General features: G+C 37.5%; 1 long non-coding RNA gene across 1 annotated transcript; it reads left to right on the plus strand.

The window, feature by feature from the left end:
* The first annotated feature begins 7931 nt into the window (after positions 1–7931).
* Positions 7932–11959, plus strand: LOC113109362 (uncharacterized). Its single transcript, XR_003292943.1, has 2 exons — positions 7932–8016; positions 11636–11959. It is a non-coding gene; the product is annotated as an uncharacterized LOC113109362 (long non-coding RNA).
* The last annotated feature ends 1741 nt before the right edge of the window (positions 11960–13700 follow it).

A 13700-nucleotide genomic window follows, 5' to 3' on the forward strand; every position in this document is an offset into this window, starting at 1 on the left:
GTGGTAGTGAGAAAGTCGAGTAAAGGAGTTTGTGAGCAAGGTGCACACGTGTCAATTCAATAGTTAGAGCGCTGTGATGCTCGAAAGATTCTCCATCCTTTGGAGATCTCACAGAAATGCGAGCTAAATAATAGGCAATTTAGAGCAAATGTTCATGGGTTTTTCAGAATAGTGTGAATAATTAAGGTATACACACGCACAACCATACTGAAAGATAATTAAACTTAGAGGTGGGCGAAATGGGTGGAATGATGTCATGGCTTGCAAGTGATGCAGTGTTTTTAGGCTTGTGAAGCTAAGTCATATGTAACCTGATGAAACACGTTGCTTGTGCTTTCTCTGCTATTGTCTTGATTTTATTGCTATGATTTTTTTTTTGCATTTTTATATGAGCCATGAATTACCAATTTTGAAGGAAATGTGATAGTCTAAAATGCATAGTATAAAGGTCTGATGCTAAATGATTCAGGCTTAAGATCGGTGGACAATACAAAAATTAATGTAGCAGCATCATTGTTATTGGGTGTTGCCATGGCTATTCTAGTTATATTAGGGTCCAGAAATTGAAGCTATTCAGCAAGTAAAAATTAATTCATAATTTCAACTCAAATTGTGAAACTCGTGTTTTAAATAAATTCCACACACACAGACTGCAGTAGTTTGGTTATTTTAATTGTGATGATTTTGGCGCACATTTAACAAAAACCCACCAATTCACCATCTCAACAAATTAGAATATGGTGACATGCCAATCACCTCAAAACACTTGCAAAAATTTCCTGAGCCTTCAAAATGGTCTCTCAGTTTGGTTCACTAGGCTACACAATCATGGGGAAGACTGCTGATCTGACAGTTGTCCAGAAGAAAATCATTAGCCTATAATTTACATAATAAATAATAGTTTAGCATTCAGATACGTTACATCATTAATGGAAATATTATGGAATGTTTGGATTTGTGCTGATTGAGAGAGGTATGATACACGAGCACAAAGCTCCATTCACAAACAGTTGAGTGCACAAGTCTTTAAAGTATACTCCTTTGACAGTGTGTGAAAGACGCATTCAGAGTCAGCACATGGTCACTGTCTAGTGGGCTCTGTTTTTAAGTGTGCAACTCACAGCATTCACTGTTCTTCTGCTGGTGGCTTGTTATCAAACAGCGATGCATTGCTGCATTGCCCCTTCTGGATTGAGGGTGAATTGCCAGTATTTGTTGTAAGACCTCATGCACAGAACCGAGATGTCTGTACCATGACAGTTTGGTATGAATGCATGTATTGTTCCACCCGTAATATATATATATATATATATATATATATACAGTGGGGATCGAAAGTTTGGGCACCCCTTGCAGAATCTGTGAAAATATGAGTAATTTTCAAAAAATAAGAGAGATCATACTAAATGCATGTTATTTTTTATTTAGTACTGTCCTGAGTAAGATATTGTACATAAAAGATATGAACATTTAGTCCACAAGACAAAAAAATTGCTGAAATTATTAAAATAACCCCACTCAAAAGTTTGGGAACCCTTGGTTCTTAGTACTGTGTTCTGTTACCTGATGATCCATGACTGTCTTTCTGTTTTGTGATGGTTGTGCATGAGTCCCTTGTTTGTTCTGAACACTTAAACTGAGCAGCGTTCTTCAGAAAAATCTTTAAGGTCCTGCAGATTCTTCAGTTTTCCAGTATCTTTGCATATTTGAACCCTTTCCAGCAGTGACTGTATGATTTTGAGATGCATCTTTTCAAACTGAGGACATTTGAGGGACTCAAACACAACTATTTAAAAAGGTTCAAACATTCACTGATGCTCCAGAAGGAAACAAGATGCATGAAGAGCTGGGGGGTGAAAACTTTTGAACACGATGAAGATGGCCAAATTTGTCTTATTTTGTTGAAAAATATTTTTTTTTAAATTTAGTTCTGCCCTTCGTAAGCAACAGAAGATACTTGTATGTTTCCCGGTACACAAATTAAGTACAATTTACCTTGATCTTCAAATTCCAAAAGTTTTCACCCCCCAGCTCTTAATGCATCTTGTTTCCTTCTTGAGCATCAGTGAATGTTTGAATCTTTTTAAATAGTTGTGTTTGAGTCCCTCAAATGTCCTCAGTCTGAAAAGATGCATCTCAAAATCATACAGTCACTGCTGGAAAAGGTTCAAATATGCAAAGATGCTGAAAAACTGAAGAATCTGCAGGACCTTAAAGATTTTTCTAAAGAACGCTGCTCAGTTTAACTGTTCAGAACAAACAAGGGACTCATGCACAACCATCACAAAACAGAAAGACAGTCGAAGATCATCAGGTAACAGAACACAGTATTAAGAACCAAGGGTTCCCAAACTTTTGAGTGGGGTTATTTTAATAATTTCAGCAATTTCTTTGTCTTGTGGACTAAATGGTAATATCTTTTATGTACAATATCTTACTCAGGACAGTACTAAATAAAAAATAACATGCATTTAGTATGATCTCTCTTATTTTTTGAAAATTACTCATATTTTCACAGATTCTGCAAGGGGTGCCCAAACTTTCGATCCCCACTGTGTATATATATATATATATATTACCTTGTATGAGATCTTAAATAAATGCCTTTGCCAAGAAAGAGCTTGTGGAAAATGTTTCTTAAGGCTTACTATAACAATGTCCTCATAAACTCACTGTTCTTGCATGAGTGGGAAGCCTTACATCCTTCTTGTGGAAATTCCTGATATGACCAATTGTGTTTAATCAGAATTAAAAAATAGAAATGGTTTGTTGTGATGTAATCTAATTGTAATATTCTTTACAGCAATTCACCCCAGGCTTGGCTGCATTCACCTCTTCAAATGTTTGATTTACATTGGCAATAAATCAAATCCCACTCCTGATTAAGTTCAGCAAAATCTAACTAAAAATAAACAGCTTTGAGTGACTTGCCCTGGTCAGTATCATAAAGTCAAATCAGCCTTCACCCAAAATGAGACATTCCAGCGTTTTACAGTGATATTGGTTTTCCTGTTTTACACCCGTGCCGAGTTAAAGACACAAAAAGCTGTGAAAATACAGGAAATAGACCCAGTCAGAGTCAAGGATTTTGTGGCTTGTGGAATTCTAACTCTTGCCAAAATGTAAATATACATGATCTGGATGAGACACATGATTATAAGGTTTGGCTCATACCCTATGCAAGAAATTTGGTAAAAATCTGAATGTGCACAGAGTGCTGCAAGCATGCATGTGGAGCAGTCAGTCCCTCCTGATTGTAAATACACTGTGTTCAAGTAAACGACACTCACTCACGGCTATTGATTTGAGGTGTTTGCTGAAAAATAAAGCTTGTCTGCACTTCTCGTTTATGTTAAATGTTTGCATACTGTACCTAACTCTGGTCTAGAAAGAATGCTGTTCCCTTATGTTAACACAGAATGCTCGTGCTCGTAATTATCGCGAACTCTTCTGACAAATGCATTTCTTGTCATTTCTCTTCCAATTTCCCACTTGCAACATAAATTAATCATATTACAATTGAACGAGCTGTCTACTTAATATGCTCGTTTTTTTCCCTCCATTTCACCGTTGCTTTGCAACACATCCGTCTCTATGATTATTTCAACTGGTGCCAGCAAATGACTGTGACCTCTTTAATTTGGCCTGTGATGAGGGCCCCTCCAATTCTCCACAGTCCCCTTTTAAAGCACAAAAAAGTAGAGAGTGAAAGCAATGTTGTTGCCATGGCTACCTGCTGGCAGCCTCTTCCGTGTACCAAAAGCCCCCACAATGAACAGCACTGGCTGTTCCCAACCCTGAGCCTGGGTAGGAGGGGTGGAGCTGCTTGGAAACAAGGGGAGGTCTCTCTTTAACTACACCAAGGCTGCTGGCTGGGGAAAGAGCAACAAAAGGTTCAACACAAACCCAATGCTCTCCTTGTGTCCATGTGGCTGGGTGATGGGTGCGCTCTGTGTTCAGTATTTAGCCCTTCAGATGAGGCCAGGGGCTGTTATCATTCCTTATGACAGGTTGCTTAGCATTGCATTTGCATTCAACTGAACGAATCCTTATAAAACTGCCCATATAGCAACTATAGTTAAACTGCGGCATTTGTGTTAAAACTGTAGTAAGAGCAGGTAAACCATGGATGGGTACTAAATGTAATGCTTAGATTAAAATGAACTGTTTCTTTAGTTAGTGTTACTATAGAGCTACTATAGTAAAATTGTAGTAAATGTGATATAAGGGAAGAGTAAGGTTTATATGACGATATTCGACCATGTCTTTTCCAAAACCTATACATACCTGCGTACACAGGCATCTGATTTCTGAGGAAGCATCCTAACTGTTATGTGACTAATTTGAAATGCTGTACATAGGCAGCAAATATGCATGTTATACAAATAGCTCTCTCCACAGAAGAAAAACCTTACATTTGATTTCGGTAGAGTTTTATGTCAGCATGTTGCTAAACTAATAGTGTGATACTCTAAAAATTAGAAAACAGAGAAAAAGAGCTGCGACATTCTGGTTGGCCTTCATTACCTATAATGCACTTTTAATTTTGGTCCTACCCCTTTGTTGAACCAACTGTCTATGTGAGCTGAATGCAAAAATGAGAAAGTTCGATCTACTTTATAGTTTTAACTATTTCCCTGCCAGAATTTTTGAAAAAAGTTGCCAGCCACTGCCAGCAATTTTGATGATTTTCACTTAAATTTGATGGACTCTAGTATATTTTGTTTTATGAATATATACAATACTTGGTAGGGGCTCCTTTTGCTTTAATTACTGCCTCAATTCAGCGTGGCATGGAGGTGATCAGTTTGTGGCACTGCTGAGGTGGAATGGAAGCGCAGGTTTCTTTGACAGTGGCCTTCACCTCATCTACATTTTCTGGTCTCTTGTTTCTCATTTTTCTCTTGACAATAGCCCATAGATTCTCTATAGGGTTTAGGTCTGGTGAGTTTGCTAGCTAGTCAAGCACACCAACACCATGGTCATTAGCCAACTTTTGGTGCTTTTGGCAGTGTGGGCATGTGCCAAATCCAGCTAGAAAATAAAATCAGCATCTTCAAAAAGCTGGTCAGCAGAAGGAAGCATGAAGTGTTCCAAAATATTTTGGTAAACAGGTGCAGTTAATTTTGTTTTCAAAAAACACAATGGTCTAATACCAGCAGATGACATTGCACCCCACTGGACTTCAAACAACTTGGGCTATGAGCTTCTCCACCCTTCCTCCAGACTCTAGGACCTTGGTTTCCAAATGAAATACAAAACTTGCTCTCGTCTGAAAAGAGAACTTTGTACTACTGGGCAACAGTCCAATTCTTATTCTCCTTAGCCCAGGTAAGATGCCTCTGACATTGTCTGTGTTTGTGAGTGGCTTAACAAGAGGAATACGACAACTGTAGCCAAATTCACTGACATGTCTGTATGTCTTGACCCCAGCCTCAGACAATTCCTGGTGAAATTCACTCAACTTCTTGAATCGATTTTGCTTGACAGTCCTCATAAGGCTGATTCTCTTGACTGGTTGTGCATCTTTTTCTTTTCACACTTTTTCGTTCCACTCAACTTTCTGTTAACATGCTTGGATACAGCACTCTGTGAACAGCCAGCTTCTTTGGCAATGAATGTTTGTGGCTTACCCTCCTTGTGAGGTGTGTCAATTATCGTCTTCTGGACAACTGTCAGATCAGCAGTCTTCCCCATGATTGTGTAGCCTAGTGAACCAAACTGAGAGACCATTTTGAAGGCTCAGGAAACCTTTGCAGGTGTTTTGAGAAGATTAGTTGATTGGCATGTCCCCATATTCTAATTTGTTGAGATTGTGAATTGGTGGGAATTTCATGTGATGTCACAGCATTGGATAGAGAAATTGCTTTCCTTACAAATGGTTGCATAGTTGTTATTATTATTATTATTATTATTATCATCATTATCATTATTATAATTATTATTTACTCTTATAGTCACGTGATGGGTTTCTGGTCTCAAATTGTAGCTTTTTATTTCTCACAGTTTATAAGTTGGTGAATTTCTGTTATGATGGTTCTTTTCCATAACACTGAACATGGTAACAAAGGTAATGAAGAGTTGGTTATTATTATTAAGTCTCTATCTGGCTCAGAAAGCATACACTGTATGGGGCTCTCACCTAATGAACGACTCAAACCCGAGGAATCGAAAGGTGAACTAATCAATACTCTTTCCAGCTCAGACTGCATTGGTTAAACTTATGGGATTGTCATGTGATGAACGAACGTCTCAATCCCGAAGATTCGCAACAGCTGAACTAGAGCTGTCAAATCATATTAACCAGAGGAAAAAGTATACATTGTTTATTTACATACTGTACACTACTGACGTGGTAACAATGCAAAGCTAAACTTATTTTTTTGTGCCATTTATTTTTTCGAGAATTTTTATGGGCAAAATCCAACAGGAATCCACATGATCTGGAATTTCACACGAGGGCAAAAGTTTTCGCAGTGGTTCTAGTTGGTCAGATGGGCTCTATGCATTATCCAACAGTAAGATACTTTGTGTGGAAATGACTTCTGTGGGAGCTGTGTTTCATACATCATTACACTATTGACACAAGATGAAGGACCTTTTTTTGCCATTGAAAATTTCAACAACCTTACCTTTTGGTATTGAATGAGATACCTCTGTAGGTCTACGTATATACAGTATGTATCTCTCACTTCGGTTGTCATCTTGTATTTTTAAGTCCGTTGCTATAGATTCTGGAAATGCCATCTCTGTGGAGAACATTAGTGATCCTGTCTTAGAATATGCATGAAGGTTTCTTGGGAGACATAATTGCACCGTTTACATTTTAGAACAATAAAAATAAATGAATAAATGCCTTAAAATACTGCCTCATGGACAGTACAATAGGTTTTGGAACAAAGCATTTAACTCAACTATTTTTAGTTAAATAAATTTTCCTATGAAATTCCAAAAAGTATAGGAAAATGTGTGAGTGACTATAATTTTTTATTAACAAGGTTGGGTAGTCATATCTATGCCCATCGCTCATGCTCAGGTGACTATTGGTAGCAGTTTGCTAGGGGTTAAATGTCAGCCCCGCCTTTGCTAAGTCCGACCCAGTGAGGGAAAATGATCCAGGTAATGGATCTGAGTGGAGATCACATAATACCCAGCCTGCAGTCTGAGAACACATTGCTCTCACTTGATACTTTCACAGCTGTCTTTTACAAAGCTCCATTTCTCCAGTATTTTTGTGTGTTTGTGCATGTCCACAAACATCAGCAGTGATCTGTATGTTTTAGTGTGTGTGTTTGTGTGTGCCGGTGGTGACAGTTGCCCACAGGTGCACACTTCTTCCTTCTGCAGATGCAGTTGCTATTGGACACAGAAGAGGTAGTGGTGGTGTTTAGGCAGCCGCCCCCGCTCCTGCCCCTGCCTCTGCCTCTGCTTCTGTCCAGCGGTGGTGTGCTGACCTTGGCCATTGCACATAGATGCAGACCCGATTCAGACCCTGCAGCCACACCAGCTAGAGCTCCGTCTTTACAGTCAGGGTCTGTGCAGGTGGACACACACACACACACACTGCCTCCTGAAGAGCCCTGGCCCCAGAGCATGCACATGTCATGAGCCTCTGAACTCCACACTGAAGAACGTTCACTGAAATAATAAACTTGTTATCCAGAAAAAGGCTCTCCGGCTCATCACAAGATTATTTAATGCGTCTTTATACTAGTTAAAGAAATAAAACCATTGACCTCAAGTCCCTGTTCTTGTTTTTCCAGTTCTTCTGTGCTCTGTGGTCCTTTTTTGGCTTTTGAAAATGGGTGGAACTTTCACAGTAAACCTTCCATAACATTTGAAAGAAATTAATGTCTGGGTGTTGTGAGTGGTTGCCAGGCCATTGCTATGCAGTTGCTAAGGTGTCATGAGTGGTTACTAGGCTGTGCTGGGAGGCTGCTAACTGGACCAAGTCAAAAAAGGCACAAGTCTCTGTGATTTTCTGGTCCTTAGATATGGCTCAGCTCCCCCTTCAGTGTAAGTATGCAGGATTTCTCGCTTGGATAATCTTCTGACAGGCTAAAATCAATCTAATCACTTTGAAAAGAAGCTGCACCTCTTTCGTTTAAACACCACATAATTTAAAGCATCATTTAAATTTGCATTATTCACTTTATTTAAAAAAAGATCCATAACCCAAACAGTGAGCAATACTAATATTCATGCTGGCCTCATCTATTTCAAAATCATTCAAACGTATGTGTATGTATTTGTCTTATAGAGCCTAAAAAGAGGAATGTTCAAACATTTGAGACTAAATTTGAGTTGAATTGGCATGCCATTGGGGAATCACAAAGTTCCTCCCAGAATTGTAGCAAACCGTTCATCACACTTAAGAGATCAGAGCCTATACAAATGAAGTGACCAGACAACATGGAGGAACACCCTTCCACAACAGACTTGTCTTTCTCAGATCTTCTGGATGACTTGATATGTGGACCTCTGAGCATGACCTCACCCACAAAATTCCCATATTGTTTTAATAACTAAAGCAAACCAGATTCTTTGATTTGTATTAAACTAGAAACTGCTTATTCTCAGTTAACTTCCTCTTATGTTGAACACGTAACAGATACTTTGATTCTTCCATTAAAATATAATTTTGCTAGTTTTCTCATGATTAATTTAGGATTTTCATCTCATATGAATGAAAATAATTTCTTGATATTATGGTATTATGGTGCAGTACAATTAGCAATTTTCTTATATATTTGATTTTCATTACTTTTTAGGTAACACTTTATAATAACTGCATGCTATAAATCATTAGTTAAGCATTAGGAAACAGTTAATTAATCATTTATAAAGCATAAATAAACATTTATAAGCAGTTTATAAATACAGATATAAATGCTTTATACCTGATTTAAAAGCATATCTATAATGTGTTTAATAATTGTTTTTTCATACTTTATTAATGATCAATTTATCATTTCTAAATTAAGTATAGCATTATTTACACACCAGTTATTAAGGAGTTGTCAGTGGTTCATAAGGTCACTTAGAAATTGTAAGTAAATGATTAATAAATTATTTAAATGTGCATTCATACATCTTTTTATTCAGACATATAGTAATAGTTACTTATAGTGTTAATAAATGGTTTATTAACATGTATTTCTACTGTAATTCAGGGTTAATTCAGGTAGTTATAAAACATATGTAGTTGTTGTTACTATTTTTGTGAGCTCATCTAAAGTGAGGACTATTTATGCCTTGTAAAGCTTTTACAAGTGAGATTTAAAGGCTGTTAATATTTATATGTTCTGTATCACTGTGTTGTGTTTGTTTCCATTTTTTGTTTAGAAGATAACTGAGCCTTTAAATATCCTTTATAAATGCTTTACAAGGCATAACTAGACTCACTTTAGATGAGCTCACATAAATAGTTAACTGACCACTACTAAATGCTTTATAACTACCTGAATTTACTACATTTCTTGTGATCTTATGAATCACTGGCAACTCCTAAATAACTGGTTTGTAAATAATGCTTTACTTCATTGAGAAATGATAAATTGATCATGAATAAAGTATGAAAATACAATTATTAAATACATTATAGATATGCTTTTAAATCAAGAATAAAGCATTTATATCTGTATATATAAACAGCTTATTAATGTCTATTAATGCTTTATAAATTATGAATTATCTGTTTACTAATGCTTAATTAATGATTAATAGTGTGCAGTTATTATAAAGTGTTACCCTTTTTTATAGGTTTGATAATATGCTACTTGTTTGTAAGTGGATTCAGACTATAAAACTGGGAAAGATCCATGTCCATACATCATTGGAGTTTGATCGTATTACAATTCAAAGAAAATAATACGCTTTCAGGAAAATCATTTTCAATTAGCTTCTGAATTTACTGTACGAGCTGAACCTACCTCTGTGTAATCTGATTTCTAATCCAGACATACAGTTTAATTACAATTTGTATATCTTTGTGATTGATTTAATTTGAAATGGAATAATATATATACAAATCTATTATCATAGGGACAATTCTCAATTACAGCTGTAAAGGATGTGCAAATAATGTCGTGATATTTATATTGCAGTCAAATTTGATCCCTTTTCTTGTTCTGTGCAGAACGCGCAGGGCAGGCTCACAGACAGTGGTGAGTTACCCAGCAGGAGACACATTTATTGCACAGTGACCGGGTCTCTCATGTAGCCGGGAAAGCTGTATGGCTAATGCGCCATCAACACATTTCCCAGCTTCCATGCTCTGCCGTAGATCGCTAAGTACTTTGTTTATTGATGGCCCACCATTGCCTTCTTCACACTAGGTCATTGGAGTTATTGAGCACATTTCCATGCACACCTGTAAACTGATCATTCACAAATATCAGCTTAAAATAACCAGTTTTCCCCATTTACATGCACATCAGTAACCTGACAAAGCAAGTAAGCTGCGTATACATGACCTCATTAATAAATCAGGTTATTTCAAAATAAAATCATTTTATGTATCTGACTCAGAGTATTCCACTCATTTGTCAGTTGTGATGTTAGATTAAGCTTGCAACATGTCAACTTGCAACATTTAATTTGGAAATTTACAGCTCGTATATTATCCTCTCATGAAGTTAAAAATGCAGCATTGTGACTGAACCACTTCTTCTTCTGCTGGACGAAATGAGAACACATTTTGATAATTTTCTGAGTCATGAAAAATGTTTTGTGATACATTTCGTTCTTTCTTTACTGCAAGACATTTGCTCGGCCTAGATGTGCTTAAATCTGCACCAACAAAGCGTTCCTGTCACATATCACACATGCGCACTTCAATAAGCCGACAGAAAGCAGGTTATTGCGTTTACATGCTGTGCGAACTACCTGTTGCGACCAGTTCATGCTTATGCCCGTTTATGACTTTACTCCGATAAAAGAAAACGGGTTACTGCGTTTACATGACCAAGTGTGTTTTGGCTTATTAAGCATAATCGGCTTAAGAATGTGCATGTAAACGCGCTCATTGTTATGATCAATTTGTGAGCTTTTCTTACCAAACTGTCACAGTTACAGCTGTCTAGATGTTAAAAGATTTCCGAAAATACAAAACAAAATATCTCATGACATTTTAATCCTATTATTTAATGTGTAAAACCATGTGGACCAGGGACAGCTGTGTTTACCATTCAGGTCTATTGTATAGAAAAGAGCAGCTTGGATAGTGTGCTAAACGTCACACTAGATGTGTTTCAAACAAGAGAGAAAGTCATTCAGGTTTGAGAATGAATATAATGACAAGCTATCACTTTAAAATGGACCCTGTAGACATCCACTTTCTAATGCTGAAATAGATTAGGATTGCTGGAGCGATGACAGTCACGTCTATACTTTGGACCAGGCAGATCTTTGTTAGCATGTAATTCATGGTTGAAGTGTAAATGTGTATATATTGGCTTACATGGGTTTGGTTAATCTTATCACCTTACACCAACTGTTTGTCTGCTGTGTAGTTAACTGTGGTAAACATGGACACTAGAGCCCACCTAATCGCCTTGGGTCCTTTCCGTGCCACAGCTGTAATCAAGGGTGTTCACTCTTTTTCTGTCTTCCTTTCTCTCTCTCCTCTTTGCAGGGGAGCTAAGATGGGGCCATGTTCCCTGGCAGAGCTCCATACATGGCTCACCCTCCCACTGGAACGCCTGATTCCAGTTCAGCCCTTTACAAGACATGCCAGGACCCTTTGTGTGCCAGGCTGGGCTGGGTATGTGGGCAGAGTGGGACTGCTTCCTCAAGATGTCATTATAGCTGGGAATTGTGCCACTCGTCAGAGGTTGCAGCTGGGTGGTATAGCATTTCATAAAGAAGCATCAGCGATAATCAGCATTAAAAGCATCAGCAGAGCGGTATTTCAATGGCCATTTTGTCAGACACAAGAATAAAAGTCTTTGTTTTCTTCCGTGTTATTTCATAATAATGATCTTGTATTGACATGTTGTATAATTATCCCACAGTGAACATGGGTTCTCCTTTGCGGAAATCAATATTATGTTACTTTTTAGATAGGAGAGATATATCTGCATGTCTCAAGTGCAAAAATATCTTATGTGTTACACCTATTAAGGATGTCTCTGCACAGTGTTTAATTGTGAACAACTGGGTCCAACATTTAAAACTCCATTGCATGCAATTAATTTGAAATACTTGCTTTTCTTGCAATGATAATGCAACATAAATAAGGTGGGATTGGGTTAAGTAAGTCTGAGATGGACAGTATTCTTTAAATCACTATCCACACCATCAGCATGTGTGTGTGTGCAGAGCACAAAGTCTATCAGAGATACAAATTAGCTGCGTTTCCTATACATTAATTAGGATTCCCAGAAGAGCGAATCTGTATCTTGAAAACTGTAGCTGCCACTTCAAAAACCTTGGTTGAGCTTTATCACAACATTACTGCATGCATCATGCCTGCATGCACAGAAATAAATGGCTTCTGTTGAATTTCAGCAGAGATGCATCCGTAATATAAAGGAGAACAGTGTGTGATGACTAATAGAAATTGAGCCAGTTAAGAGCTGCGTGTGGATGGCATTTATATTTTTATATTTACGTTCACAGCAGACGCTTTCTTACTGAAACCACTTAATACAGACACAAAATGTTTCACAGTACTTCTTTGTACAGTGTGTTAAATGTCTACAGATAATTAATGTAGGATAATAAACTCAAATTTTGATATGTTTTCAATTTGGGATAAATATTACAGTACATCAAATTTTTGCTCTTAATTGCCAAAAAGAAAACTTGAAGGCTTAGGCTTTAAATTTAAGACTGTATTACAGTTACATTTATATTATAAATTATTTACTTAAATGTATTTAATTAACAAAAATGTTTAAATTCTTTCCTCTTTTAACTTTTTTTTAATTGTCAGATTCAAACTTATATAAAGTAGGGCACTTTTTGTGAGGAAATATACCTACTCTCTTCTCTCTCCCTCCGTCTCCCCATCTCTCTCTCTTTTTCTCTCTTCCCCTTTAAATGGGGAGGTACTCTAGCGTTTCTCCGCTGCCTGGGCTCAGAGACATGTCGGAAACCTCCCACGAGGGGCCCCGTGTAATTCGATGCATGCTGTTAAAGCTTAGAGTATATTGTCTTCTCTTGCTTATGAAGCCTCCACCCACCGGCCCACCCTACATTTAGCGGATCATGTGACCGTGGTAAGTCATTTGCAAGTACAACAGTTCTCTGTGAGCTCCCATTCATTTCCTGAGAACTGCCCTGAGCAGCTGAGAGGAGCTGAGAGGGGAGGGAGTCACACACACAGACACACACATATACACACACACAGAGAGACAGAAAGAGAGGACTGTATAAGGAAGACAGTTTCTGTCGCTCTTCAGCTCCTGGTCAGGTCTGTGTATTTTTTATTCTTTCTTATTTTCTCACTGTTCTTTTTCATTTTCTTCTTTGAATGCCTCTGTCTTGCTTGTTTGTCTCTGCTCTGCGCATCTTGTTCAGCTGTCACTGTAGTCTTACGCAAAATGACAAGTCTGATGCTGTCCAGCCTTCTATAACAATTGCACAATGCAGGTGGCTAAAGATATGAAATAAAAGCATGATGGCATAGTTTTTTTTTCTTCAGTTTTCAATCTAAATTAAGTGCTATACACAATAGAATCTTCCATAAAGTGGTT

This window comes from Carassius auratus, chromosome 9, assembly GCF_003368295.1.
Source record: "Carassius auratus strain Wakin chromosome 9, ASM336829v1, whole genome shotgun sequence".
Taxonomy (NCBI): Eukaryota; Metazoa; Chordata; class Actinopteri; order Cypriniformes; family Cyprinidae; genus Carassius; species Carassius auratus.